The sequence below is a fragment of the Limulus polyphemus genome, unplaced genomic scaffold (genome assembly GCF_000517525.1).
Source record: "Limulus polyphemus unplaced genomic scaffold, Limulus_polyphemus-2.1.2 Scaffold37, whole genome shotgun sequence".
Classification (NCBI taxonomy): Eukaryota; Metazoa; Arthropoda; class Merostomata; order Xiphosura; family Limulidae; genus Limulus; species Limulus polyphemus.
This window is the reverse complement of record NW_013665647.1, coordinates 1,442,979-1,454,796: the sequence shown is the minus strand read 5'-3', so window position 1 is coordinate 1,454,796 and position 11,818 is coordinate 1,442,979. Positions and strand designations below refer to the sequence as shown.

The 11,818-nt window shown below is 33.2% G+C and overlaps 1 protein-coding gene across 1 annotated transcript in view; it reads left to right on the top strand.

The window, feature by feature from the left end:
- Window positions 1-3,684: 3,684 nt before the first annotated feature.
- LOC106461216 (potassium voltage-gated channel subfamily H member 8-like) overlaps window positions 3,685-11,818 on the top strand; it is a 132,571-nt gene continuing 124,437 nt past the window's right edge. Inside the window, exon 1 of the mRNA XM_022388329.1 lies at window positions 3,685-3,747. The gene's annotated coding sequence lies outside the window, so the exon portion shown is untranslated. The remainder of the gene's footprint in view (window positions 3,748-11,818) is intronic.

Here is an 11,818-nt window from a genome sequence, read left to right as displayed (position 1 = left end):
GTCCAATTTTGAGTCACATCTCTAATTACTGCTCTTCCACTGTTTGGTGGAATTGGAGTATTGTTTGTATTAACATTGTTCACTTTTGAGTCACATCTCTAATTACTGCTCTTCCACTGTTTGGTGGAATTGGAGTATTGTTTGTATTAACATTATTCACTTTTGAGTCACTTCTCTAATTACTGCTCCTCCATTGTTTGGATTAACATTGTCCAACTTTTACCTATGTATCTAATTGCTGCTCTTCCATTGTTTGTGAGCAAATTCTAAAAAACTCAAACTTTTATCGCCATTTTTTCCATTTACAACTGTCTTTATTAGGGAAGTATCCCCCTTATGTTCAAACTAACTAAAAAAAGAAACTACATATAAAATATAATAGAAAGTATTCCCTCACTATTCTACACAAAGTTGTTTCTACTATCATAACGTAATTATGTAAATTCTTGGGTATCTGTTTTTGAGTATAATGTTTTGTTTGATTTGTTATTGTAGAGTCATCCACTTTTGTATATTTGGTATATATCTTTTCTATGTCAATAACATTTATTCCGGGTTCTTTCAATTCTGGGTATTAGTAAACTCATTTAATTTTCACATATTGGTGAAGTGATTGTGTGTGGAAAATACATTTCACGTTGCTTAACAATAAAGTAAACGCTCATACATAAATATTTGCAATATACAGTATTTTATGAACTTTTTCATTAATACTATAATTTCTTTATTATTTCATAAACGTTCTTCCAATCAATAATCAATGGAACAGCGATAAGTTTCGGGAGCTGCAGCGATGAAATCCGGGGTTTGATTTCCCGCGGTGGAAAGAGCGCATATAGCCCATTGTGTAACCTTATGATAAAACAAACAAGCCAATCAGTAAACTATATTCTCAAGCTAACGAATTAATTAAGTTCTTAACATTATTTTCTCAAAGTTATAATCAATTACGTAGTATACTGAGAGAATTTTGTGCCATAATCTTGTACGTTTTCTATTTCGAACATTATTTTTTCATCATGTTCATTTACTGTCATAATTATTTTGAAATGCGTGAGTCTTTGTACTATATAAATACTTTTCCAATTTTCAAGTTGTTGCTGCCATTTTATTAACTCAAATACATCCTGTGAAACTGCATTCAGACACTTTATGATCTGAGCTATAAAATATTTGGTAAAATCCAGGTGTTACTGGGTGATACCTTGTAAGTTTGTTTGTTTGTTTTTGAATTTCGCGCAACGCTACACGAGTACACTAGCCGTCCCTAATTTAGCAGGAGTTGCTAAATTAGTAGTCATCACCACCCACCGCCAACTCTTGGGCTACTCTTTTACCAACGAATAGTGGGATTGACCACACTTTATAACGCCCCCACGTCTGAAAAGGCGAGCATGTTGCAGATTGCGAGTCCAGCGTCCTAACCAACTGGCCATGCCTTATCTTTCTTTTATTTTTTATTGTTCCAGTATTGTCTAACACTGGTCAACAAGCCATTTTCATAAGATACAATTATAGATGGTTTTTCCTCTAGCACGTCAAGTTTTCGTGATTAGACTGATCAAATTTGAAAGGTTATTGCCTTAATTATAATTCAAGTTGTTCTAATTTTCTTTTTTTCACAAGTGTGTACTGTATAAATTTAAGTGTATGTATGGTGTGTACAACGTTTATGGGAATTATACTAAAAAATGAATAAAGTTGTAACGTTAACTAGCCTAATGTGTGATTATTATCTAAATTGTGCTTAAATTAATACCAGTCATAGTTAGATAACTAGATGTGCTAGATGAAAACAGATTTGGAATCATCGTGCAAAACTTGTTTAGAAAAGTGTATTTACATCTTTGATGAGAGAAAATAGTTCGATTTTATCAATCAGTGTAATTCCACAGTTTAACAGTTATACAGAAGTCAGAGCTACGTTTCGTAGATTTTCTTGGAATCCCGTTGATTTTTTCAGAATGCTATTTATAGCTTATACATTGCACTAAACGAAAAAAGATCTAGCTCACTAGAGAAATACTCCCGTAAATAAAAACTGCCAAGTAAAATAATCCAGCATTACGTGCTTCATGACTAGAAGAGATTTGTATCAGGTCTAGCATAAAATCCTAGCCTCTTAGTGGAGAACAATGACGTTATATTGAACTAATACCTCTCAAGTAACATGTTAGATTATAAAAATAAAAGAGGGAAAAGAACTTATATAAAATAACTTACATTTCAGTTGATTTTCAATAATATTTTCTTTCCAAGCTTGATGCTAGCAGTTTTTTGTGCTTGTGACAAACAAAGAAAATTCGTGATGTCTAAAAGCTTCAGATTTAACTAAACTGTTTCCTAATAATCTTGGTGTCTAACAGTAGAGAACACAATTCAATAAAAAATGTCTTAGTTATAGGACGTGTGAAACTAAACCTTTTTTTCATTCTTTAGATACAAACGGTTTCATTCATTGCATAAATCTAAAATCATCGTTAATATTGAAAAGGTCATCTGGAAGGTTTTACAGGTCGTATGATCTACAATCGACTAGCTTTACTAGGCCGTGGTATGAAACCGATAATCAGTAAACTAATTTTTATTTACACTTGAATATATCAAACCTTGAAGTTCAAAATAGGACTAGACTTGCACAATACACAATAACAAAATTCATTAGATAAGTTAATAGAACAATATTGATATCTGTGCAATTTATATAACAGATTTATAAAGAAATAGTTCTAAGTTATAATATATTTGCGATGTTTCTTATGAATGTGGCGCAGATGGCCTAGTTGCTTTGCGCCATTAAACGCCAACCAACCAACTTATGAATGCATTTATTCACCAAAATCTATCTTTTACTAGTTGACAGCATTTAAATAATTTTAGTTCCTTTAAGAGCCAAGTTACACAATATGTTATTGAGAGTAGTAAATACTAACAGTGAATCGTGGGTTCGAGGTTCGTATCCCGTTGAGCAAGGTATGCCGTACAAGGACTGACCCCCCTCCCCCAGTAACTCAGTGGTAAGTCTGTGAGCTTATAACACTAAAAACTGAGTTTCGATACCCGTGATGCGTACAACACAGATAGCTTGTTGTGTAATTTTGTGTTATAAAAGAAATAAACAAACAATCCGTTCAGGAAGTCAACAGGAAACCATTACAACTGTTACTCCCCAGATACACTGGCTTCATGAGTCGCTGTGTCATCCTATCCTCAGTCTTATGTTTTTTAGAAAGAAGCACATAATTCGAATTTGTTTCGTTTTTCTTTACCATACTGAACTGTAAAAGCTAGTCAGGAAAATGTTACGTTTTTAGAGGCAAAGCTAATATGACGTTTATTTTCTCCTAATCACATCTGGATTAGTGCTGGTGTTTCAAGATACAGTGATTAAGTTCTGATGGTATCACACTTTTAAGTGAATCTGTAAAACGACTTACCTGACAAATATTTCTGACCAAAAACATTTTGTGAACTTTGATTCTTTCCATATCACTTGTAAATTCGACCACTTGGACATTTACTTTGGTTTGTACAACGTACACCCTTATATCTCGTTACTATGGCAACTAACGTAGGGAAATGTAGTTTTGCGCAGATGAACTCTTGCAAATAGGGTGCGCGCAGTCCACTGTGGGGCAGCAGCATAACGAGTTAGATAGCAGGTACCACATTTCACAAGGAAGATAGTAGTACTAAAGAAACACAGCTACAGCATTTGTTATCATCCCCAACGATTCCAGCGTCGAGGTAAGCTCACTTTGAGTCTAGAAGTTTAAATAGCAGTTGTACTATGTATACCAATTGTTGTCCTGAAGACTTTACCGAAATTATTTTGATATCATCTCATATATAATTATCTATAGTAATAGTATGTTGCTTGTCAGCACTCTTATTTACTAAGATATCTGCTCCTCCCCCCCCCCACAGACTCACTGGTAAGCCCGAAGGCTTATAACGTTAAGAATCGAGTTTCGATCTCGCGGTTAGCAGAGCACAGATAGCCCATTGTGTAATTTTGCGCTTAAAAACTAACAGATATACCAACAAGTATACAAGTCTACAAGGTATAAAAAATTTGAACTTTTATTTCTACTGTGGGATAATCTTTTTAATTAGCTGTTACCGATAAAATATTTGCATGTTACATTCACAATTTGAGCTGCAAAGGGTGATTTAAAACCTAAACCATTAGGGCAAAGGTTTTCCCATATAAACGGCAAGAAATGTTACATGAGGACAAGAAATGAGATAAACTTCTGGAATCAGGTTTCTTTCACACTTGAACGTTGACTAATAATAAAAATGAAATATCATCCAGCCTTGAGAAAGACCGAACGTGAAATCGTAGAGGAGGACAAATATTACTTAGAAAAGTGCATATTTTATGGAAGCGCTGGAAGTTTTTCAGTACAGTATATATTTAACCTGTAATTATACAAGTAAATATTATCAATTATTAAATTTATATAGTATGTTTTCGCATATATTCACACAATTAATTATATTGTGCTCAGTACGAACATTTAACAAAGATCCTCCAGATACTAAATCAGTTTCAAATATATGTTACACGTTCATTGATAATGGTGGTGACATTTACAATGTAAGGCAGATTCAATAATCATGCAACAAACAAATGTGTTGTGTTACTTGTGGCTTCATTATACTTTATTGGAGGGGATTGGTCACTGTGATGTTTGTCAGTGATGGCACCTGGGTTTATAGAAGACAAGATGTATTGTATAAGAAATAACAAATCATTCAAAACGCAACAAGAGAGCAATTTGTAGCAAAATGAGAGTGTCTTTTATTTAATATCGTAAATATATACCAGTGTGTCCACTAAAATTTGTTCACATTCGGTAACTTTGCATAAAAATTCTAACGTGTCAGAATAATGTTTGAGACGTATTGTGTAGGCATATTTTTTTATTTACAAAACTATTTCGAGTGTAAATTTCAACATCATTTTTTTCATCAATAATGTCAACGATGCTTGGCTTCGTCATTCTGTTCAAACTGGAATACCAACGTAAAGTGATTTATTTTTCAGGAAACCGATTTTGTATACTAAGAAATAAGATCGAATTTTATTCAAAAGTTATTCACAAAGTTTCAGTAACATTTGTTAATAATTATCTTCGATTGTTTCCGAAACTGTGATCAAACTTAAGTTTGTGAGCTACATAAAATAACGAGGGAGAGAAAATCACTAAGTGTTTCCGAAACTGTGATCAATCTTAAGTTTGTGAGCTACATAAAATAACGAGGGAGAGAAAATCACTAAGTGTTTCCGAAACTGTGATCAATCTTAAGTTTGTGAGCTACATAAAATAACGAGGGAGAGAAAATCACTAAGTGATATCTTACTATACATTAATGGTAGAATCACCAGTAAGGCTCGAACCCCATTGACTTGTTAAACGCAATTGGTAAACTATTTACACATCACATTATTTTTGGGTCCATGGGTATCTAATAATTTTACCTGCATTGAACCACTTCAGATGATGACCATAAGTCCAAACGCCGGGTCTGAGCTTGTTGGGGAATACATTATTCCACAAGTACAGATTTCTTTACTCTTGCAATATCCTGATAGTTATGTGGGCCACGTCTCAGGATTGACGTGAATCGTTGGCCGCCTACTGGTGATCACTGATATAAAGGAAAGAGAGCTAGAAACTAGAATCTCCTTACGTACAATGATATTTAAAGAAATCACACAACGAGGTAAAAATGAAAAATTGTTGCACATAATAAATAAGCAAATGAGCTGGAGTACTAAATACAGATGGGGGAGGGGCATATATTGTCTACTATCAGATTTTACCACTATTCATAAGCCTCACATTTCGTCTGAAAGTCTGTTTTATGCACACATACCTGTATTGTTCACATGAGTTCCTTTATTCTTATCAATTCTTTAACAAATATAAAGTTAAGTTAGTGAGACATAAGATTTTTACCATTGTTGATGTTTGCCGTAAAGCACAAATTGCGGATATCTAAACCCAATTTTTAGCGCTATGAGCCCAAAGACTTACCATTGTTAAAAAGAAACAATTAATTATTGTTTTAAAGCTAAATATTATTTCGCATATTTCAAGTTTCGTAATTGTGTGTTAGTCCGCAATTTTATTCTTAACTTTTCAGAAATGTTTCGTAAAAAACTGGGTTTGACATAGTTTTGAGCAGTAAAATCATTTTGTAGATATTTAATCAGATGCGTAGTTTGAGTAGCCTTTGAGTACTTGGACTTATTTTTTTGTTTTAGATTTCGGGCACCAAATTTTAAAATAAATGCTGTTGAACCTAGTATTTGATGATAGTTTGTAATATTATGATACTTGAATTCCACATGACTAATAATTTATAATCTTTTTTCCTGCATGGTTAAAGCTATTATTATTTTCGAACGGCTTCACTCTGTATTTAATGTTCTCACCCTTCAGTTTATTATCGTGAAAGAAGCCAATTTTACGAATTGAAATGCTTAATAAAAAGCAGATACATGTAATAGTTTGTTAAACAATTGGTGTTCCGACAACAGTTGAAAATCAAATAAATTTAAGGGAATTTTCAAGTTTTTGAAAACTTGAATGGGTTCAATGGCTAGAAGAGGAGTACGTGGGCTATTTGCTGTCTTTTGTAAGTAATGTAATAAAAATAAAGTAATAAAATCTGAAGAATAAAGCATCAAACGAAACATTAATTAAGTAATTCGTTTTAGACACCCCAAATTGTAGGCACGTTAATATTAAACTTTTGCTGTTTAGTTTGTTTGAAGTTAAGCACAAAGCTGCACAACGGGCTATCTGTACTCTGCCCACCACGGGTATCGAAACCCTATTTCAAGCGTTGTTAAGTCCACAGACATACCGATGTGCCACTAGGGGATCATGGTTTTGCAATGGTCAATGTAATTCAAGCTGTTTCGATAAGGAAATGTATATGTGTAGTATTGAGAGATAGAAATCTTCCACAGTTACCAACAACACATATATGTGTCAGATGTGACCCAGTAATTAACGTTATATGTAGAAAAAACACAACATCATATTGCAGACAAGGAAAGCATAAATACTGTATCATAAAAAATATAGGTTGTATGTTATTTGTGATATCATACCATTAACTTCTCAAGAATCGGATCTATAATTATTACACAGGATGATCAACTTTTATGTTATTTCTGAAAGTAAAAAAATTGAGCTGATTTCGTGCACAGATTCATTAAAAGAGCAAGACAACTTTAAAATACACGTATTAAGATTTATCAAAATATAACAGGTAAAAAATAAAACTCTGGTGTAATCAAAATATCGTGCATTAATAACAAGTATTTGTTTTCTTAGCATGTGGAATTCTGTCCCATACCTCAAAGGTGTTTAACGTGTTTAAAATCGTGGACTTTTTGCTGGTTGAATCATGATCTCTGTTTTCTTTAAGATATTCCTTTAAAAATGCAAAGCAGTAGAAAACAAAGAAAATGTAAGATAAATATGATGCTTCCTCCATTATAACTGAATTGACCTCGAAACAGTTCCGTTCAACGAAATTATGCTGTCCATATCGTTCATTTCAAACAAGTCGATCATTGATAAATATGCGTAAACTTTGGTTCATTTCTAAAGATTACAAGCGCTTAATGAAATGGCTTCTAGGAATGGTGATGTCATCAAAAGTCGTGTCGTTAACCCCATGGCTAAAGAAAGTCTTCTCGGTTTTAAGCGAAATCTGTGATGTCTGATTCTTATCGCATTGTCATTAATAGTAACTTCACATACCAGGCCAGTGAGATTGAACTAGCAATTCCTAAAATACTAAAGATCTAGTTGCCTAGGTGACCATCCACGACATTATTGTTCAATTGCTTAGTGTATAGACCACTTGTTTGATAATCTGCTAACGTCATTTCACTTTGGATTTGGATACACATACAGAGAAACAAAAAGGAGAAAAAGGGAAAGCCGTGTATTTCCAGCTTCTAAGCTCTAACACTTTCTCTCCGCCAAAAACATCCATCTACAAATGTAGAGAAATAATACAGAAAATCGAGATTACCACAAAAGAGTACGTTAACAAATTATCCACTCACAAAACGAATGACTTATGTCTTTCCAGGGCGGGTGCCATGCGCATGATGTGCCGAAACAATCGTGCATTCTCAACAGAGGACAAGAGAAACGTGCACACCTAACAAAATATCGATTTTTATAAGAATACACTTAAATGTAATTTTTCGAAATGTATTTAGTTTAGTGTATGTGAACGTGCAAGAGGCAAGACGTACAAGACAAAGCATTCAAATGACTTCTCTGTCACATACTCAACACTATATTTTATATACATATACGTTATACCTATTATGACTGCTCTGAGCTAACAGAAAGTACCTTTTACTTTTAATAAGGAACTTTAATCCTGAAAATTATTAATACGTTTAAAAACATAGTACAGCATATTTAACTTTTTAAGATGCAGAAAAGCATTCATTAATACAATAATATTTTTCTTTTAATCTAACAAAACATTCTTACACGAATCAGCTCTTAAGTGTCTCAGCGGTAAGCCTGCGCGATTACAGCGCTAAAATTCGAGTTTCGCTGCCTGTGGTGGACACGGCACCAATACCTTATTGTGCAGCTTTGTGCATAACATCAAATAAACTAAATAATTCACGATTCAAACAAATTTTTTTTTTTTCATTTTTGCAGAAATAAAGTTTTGGAATGAACTGTAAGATTTTATATCACAAAAACAGACAAGTACCATTTTTATTGATTTCATTAAAAACTTTTTTGTGCACGAAGAAACATTTATCACAGAGTAAGTAGTACAGCTCTGAATTAATTTTCCTTTTAGAGAAGTCCCCCAGTGGCATAGCGGCATATCTGCGGACTTATACCGCTAGAAACCGGGTTTTGATACCCGTGGTGGGCAGAGCACAGATAGTCCGTTGTGTAGCTTTGTGTTTAATAACAAACAACAACCTTTTAGAGAAATAAGATATATAGCGTCTCGAACTATGTTTTCCAATTAAAAATTTTACATCTGATTATAGAGCTGAGTTCATTAGGTTGCTTTGTATACCCCCCTTTTTTTCTTGTTGTCTTTTCCTGTACACTCCCGTTTTTCATTACTGTGTCTTCCTGATAGGAGAGTCAACTAAGTAAGTTAAGAGTGTGAATAAATTTTTCTTTTTTACACATGAGCTTACTGTTCAAACAGTGCTCGTTACTTATTAGTTTATGCCTTGTCTTAAATAATTTGCATGAATGCTTTTGTAAAAGCTGTGACGAAACTTTGAGACTACACTTTGTTGATTTTTCAAGTCCAAACAAATATTTTTTGTCTGGCGAATATTTGAGGCGAATAAGTTGAGTGCAAGATAAACTTAAGTTTATTGAAGTTAACTGACATACTCAAACTCAAAAGCACTTCATGCCACTCCCAGACGGATTTTGTAGGGAATGACCAATAACAATTATAGTTCAAGCATAAATAGGCTGATAGCTGCTTTCTAAAGTTTAAGAGTTGGGGAGGTTTCCATTAAAACTCATTTACAAATCAGGTATAAGAACATTATTTTGTCGAGAGTAACTTCAGTTAGCTCGATAAATAATGACTTGCCTGCTTAAGAAAATCAATTTGATTGTGTTTAGTCTTGCTAAATTGTTTAGTAAAGTTTAATAATAATTTCATTATAACATTTTAATGCATGCTTTATTTCTCCCTGTGTAAATAAGCTATGGAGTATGATTTGTTTGTTTGGAATTAAGCACAAAGCTACACAATGGGCTATCTGTGCTCTGCCCACCACGGGTATCGAAACCCGCTTTCTAGCATTGTAAGTCCGCAGACATACCGGTGTGCCACTGGGGGCATGGAGTATGCGTAATTAGAACGATGATTTTAGTTTCTTTGTTCTGTTTAAATGTACTGCCTTCATTTTTAACTTTATGGGAAAGTTTTATTCTCAGTTCAATGTTGTTGTTTTTGTGCAGTTGGTAAAAATATTATTTTTTATTCCATAGAAATTATATGAAAACTTCAAATGTAAAACTACCAGCTGTATATACACGTTTCATCCTTGATTGGTATGCAACAGTTAGTATGTTTACTTGAATCTTCTTTCGATAAACACATGGCCAGTGTTCCTTTAAACAGCTGCAAGAAGCTGAAGACATCTGTTATCTAGGCGCCACCTGCCTTTACACAGATACACTGTAGCCAGTTTATAGCATATTACAAAGTAGGCCTGAAATAGAATGATACTAAGAGAACAGTCTAATTTATGACAGGCGAGTTCGTTGTTAGACTTACAAGATTTATTGTTCTGGAACACCATAGAACAATTCTCAATGCACAAAGTATATATACGACTGTGCACAATTTGTCGCATGCAAAACTAAATCCAAACATAAAACAAATCGCTGAAATTAAAGGTTTTCAGAAGTTGAGTAACTAAGTTTATCAAACATCACACTTGATTATTAAACAGTAAACGTCACTGTACGTAAGTTTAGCAAACATCACGCCTGGTTACTAGACAGTGAACGCCACTATACGTAAGTTTAGCAAACATCACGCCTGATTACTAGACAGTGAACGCCACTATATGAGACGTCTGTACAAATAAGTAATGAAAACAATAAATAAAAGGCGTGGGGTTCTACACCAGGTAAGAATATATCATTCACACATATATCTTTCATAATTTAAAAGTAAAACTAGCTACTCATAAAGGCATTATTCTATTATTTTTCTAGTGTCATTGGGCAAACTGGATAATTTCAACAACAGCAGGAATACCATTCTGGCTGTATTAAATGAAGCTTGACATGTTTGTTATTACATTTATATTCGGATCGAATGCTTTTCAGTGTTATGCAATCTAAACTAGGCCAAGTACGAATACTTATATATGCACATAAACATTTATATATATATGTTTACACAGGTCATTGTATTAACAAGAGTTGTTATATTTTTAGAATATGTATATGTTTTTCTGCAACTGTATTTTGAATTTTGATTCAGTGCTTGAGGTAGTTTTAACTCTAAAATTACCGATGGGGGTCCATATAACCTCTTGGACTTTTAAAGCATATTTTACTGAACTATTTATACAATTAATCCTATTAATTACTGATTGCCCCCGCCGTGTATTTTACATATATAATTAGTAATTTCCCCCAATATTTTTGGTCATTTCTTTAATGGGTGTTGTATAAGGTAAAAAATAATTAAATTACTATGATCTAATATATTGACCACACCTGTATGAATGTATGGAAATAAGTATGTAATTTGAGTGCTAAAAGAAGTGCTGGTTCTATGTGTATCATCGCGTGTTTTAAAGATATACATTTATTTTGACGCTTTTTGTGCTTTCTCAGAACGGTACCTAAATGCATGTTTTGTTTGTAAAATTAGTTTCTGGGCTAAAGTTAAACGAAAAGTTGGCTATCAAAACATACGTCATTGATGTTAATTTCTTTCTTTTGTTCAAAGCAATTACGAAAACACTTTCCAGTAATAAGGTTTGGAAATAGCTACAAACAATACTATAATAAAATATCAGTGTGTTACTATCCTTCTTTAACATGGCAGTATTGGGTTGTAAACTGGGTGAGAAATTCTGCTTTTAGACGTCACGTTTTTAAACACCACTAGCAGTTTTCTAGCCATTACGTTTACAAAACATATAATTGTTTTTCACAGTTTTCTAGCCATAACGTTTACAAAACATATAATTGTTTTTCACAGTTTTCTAGCCATAACGTTTACAAAACATATAATTGTTTTTCAC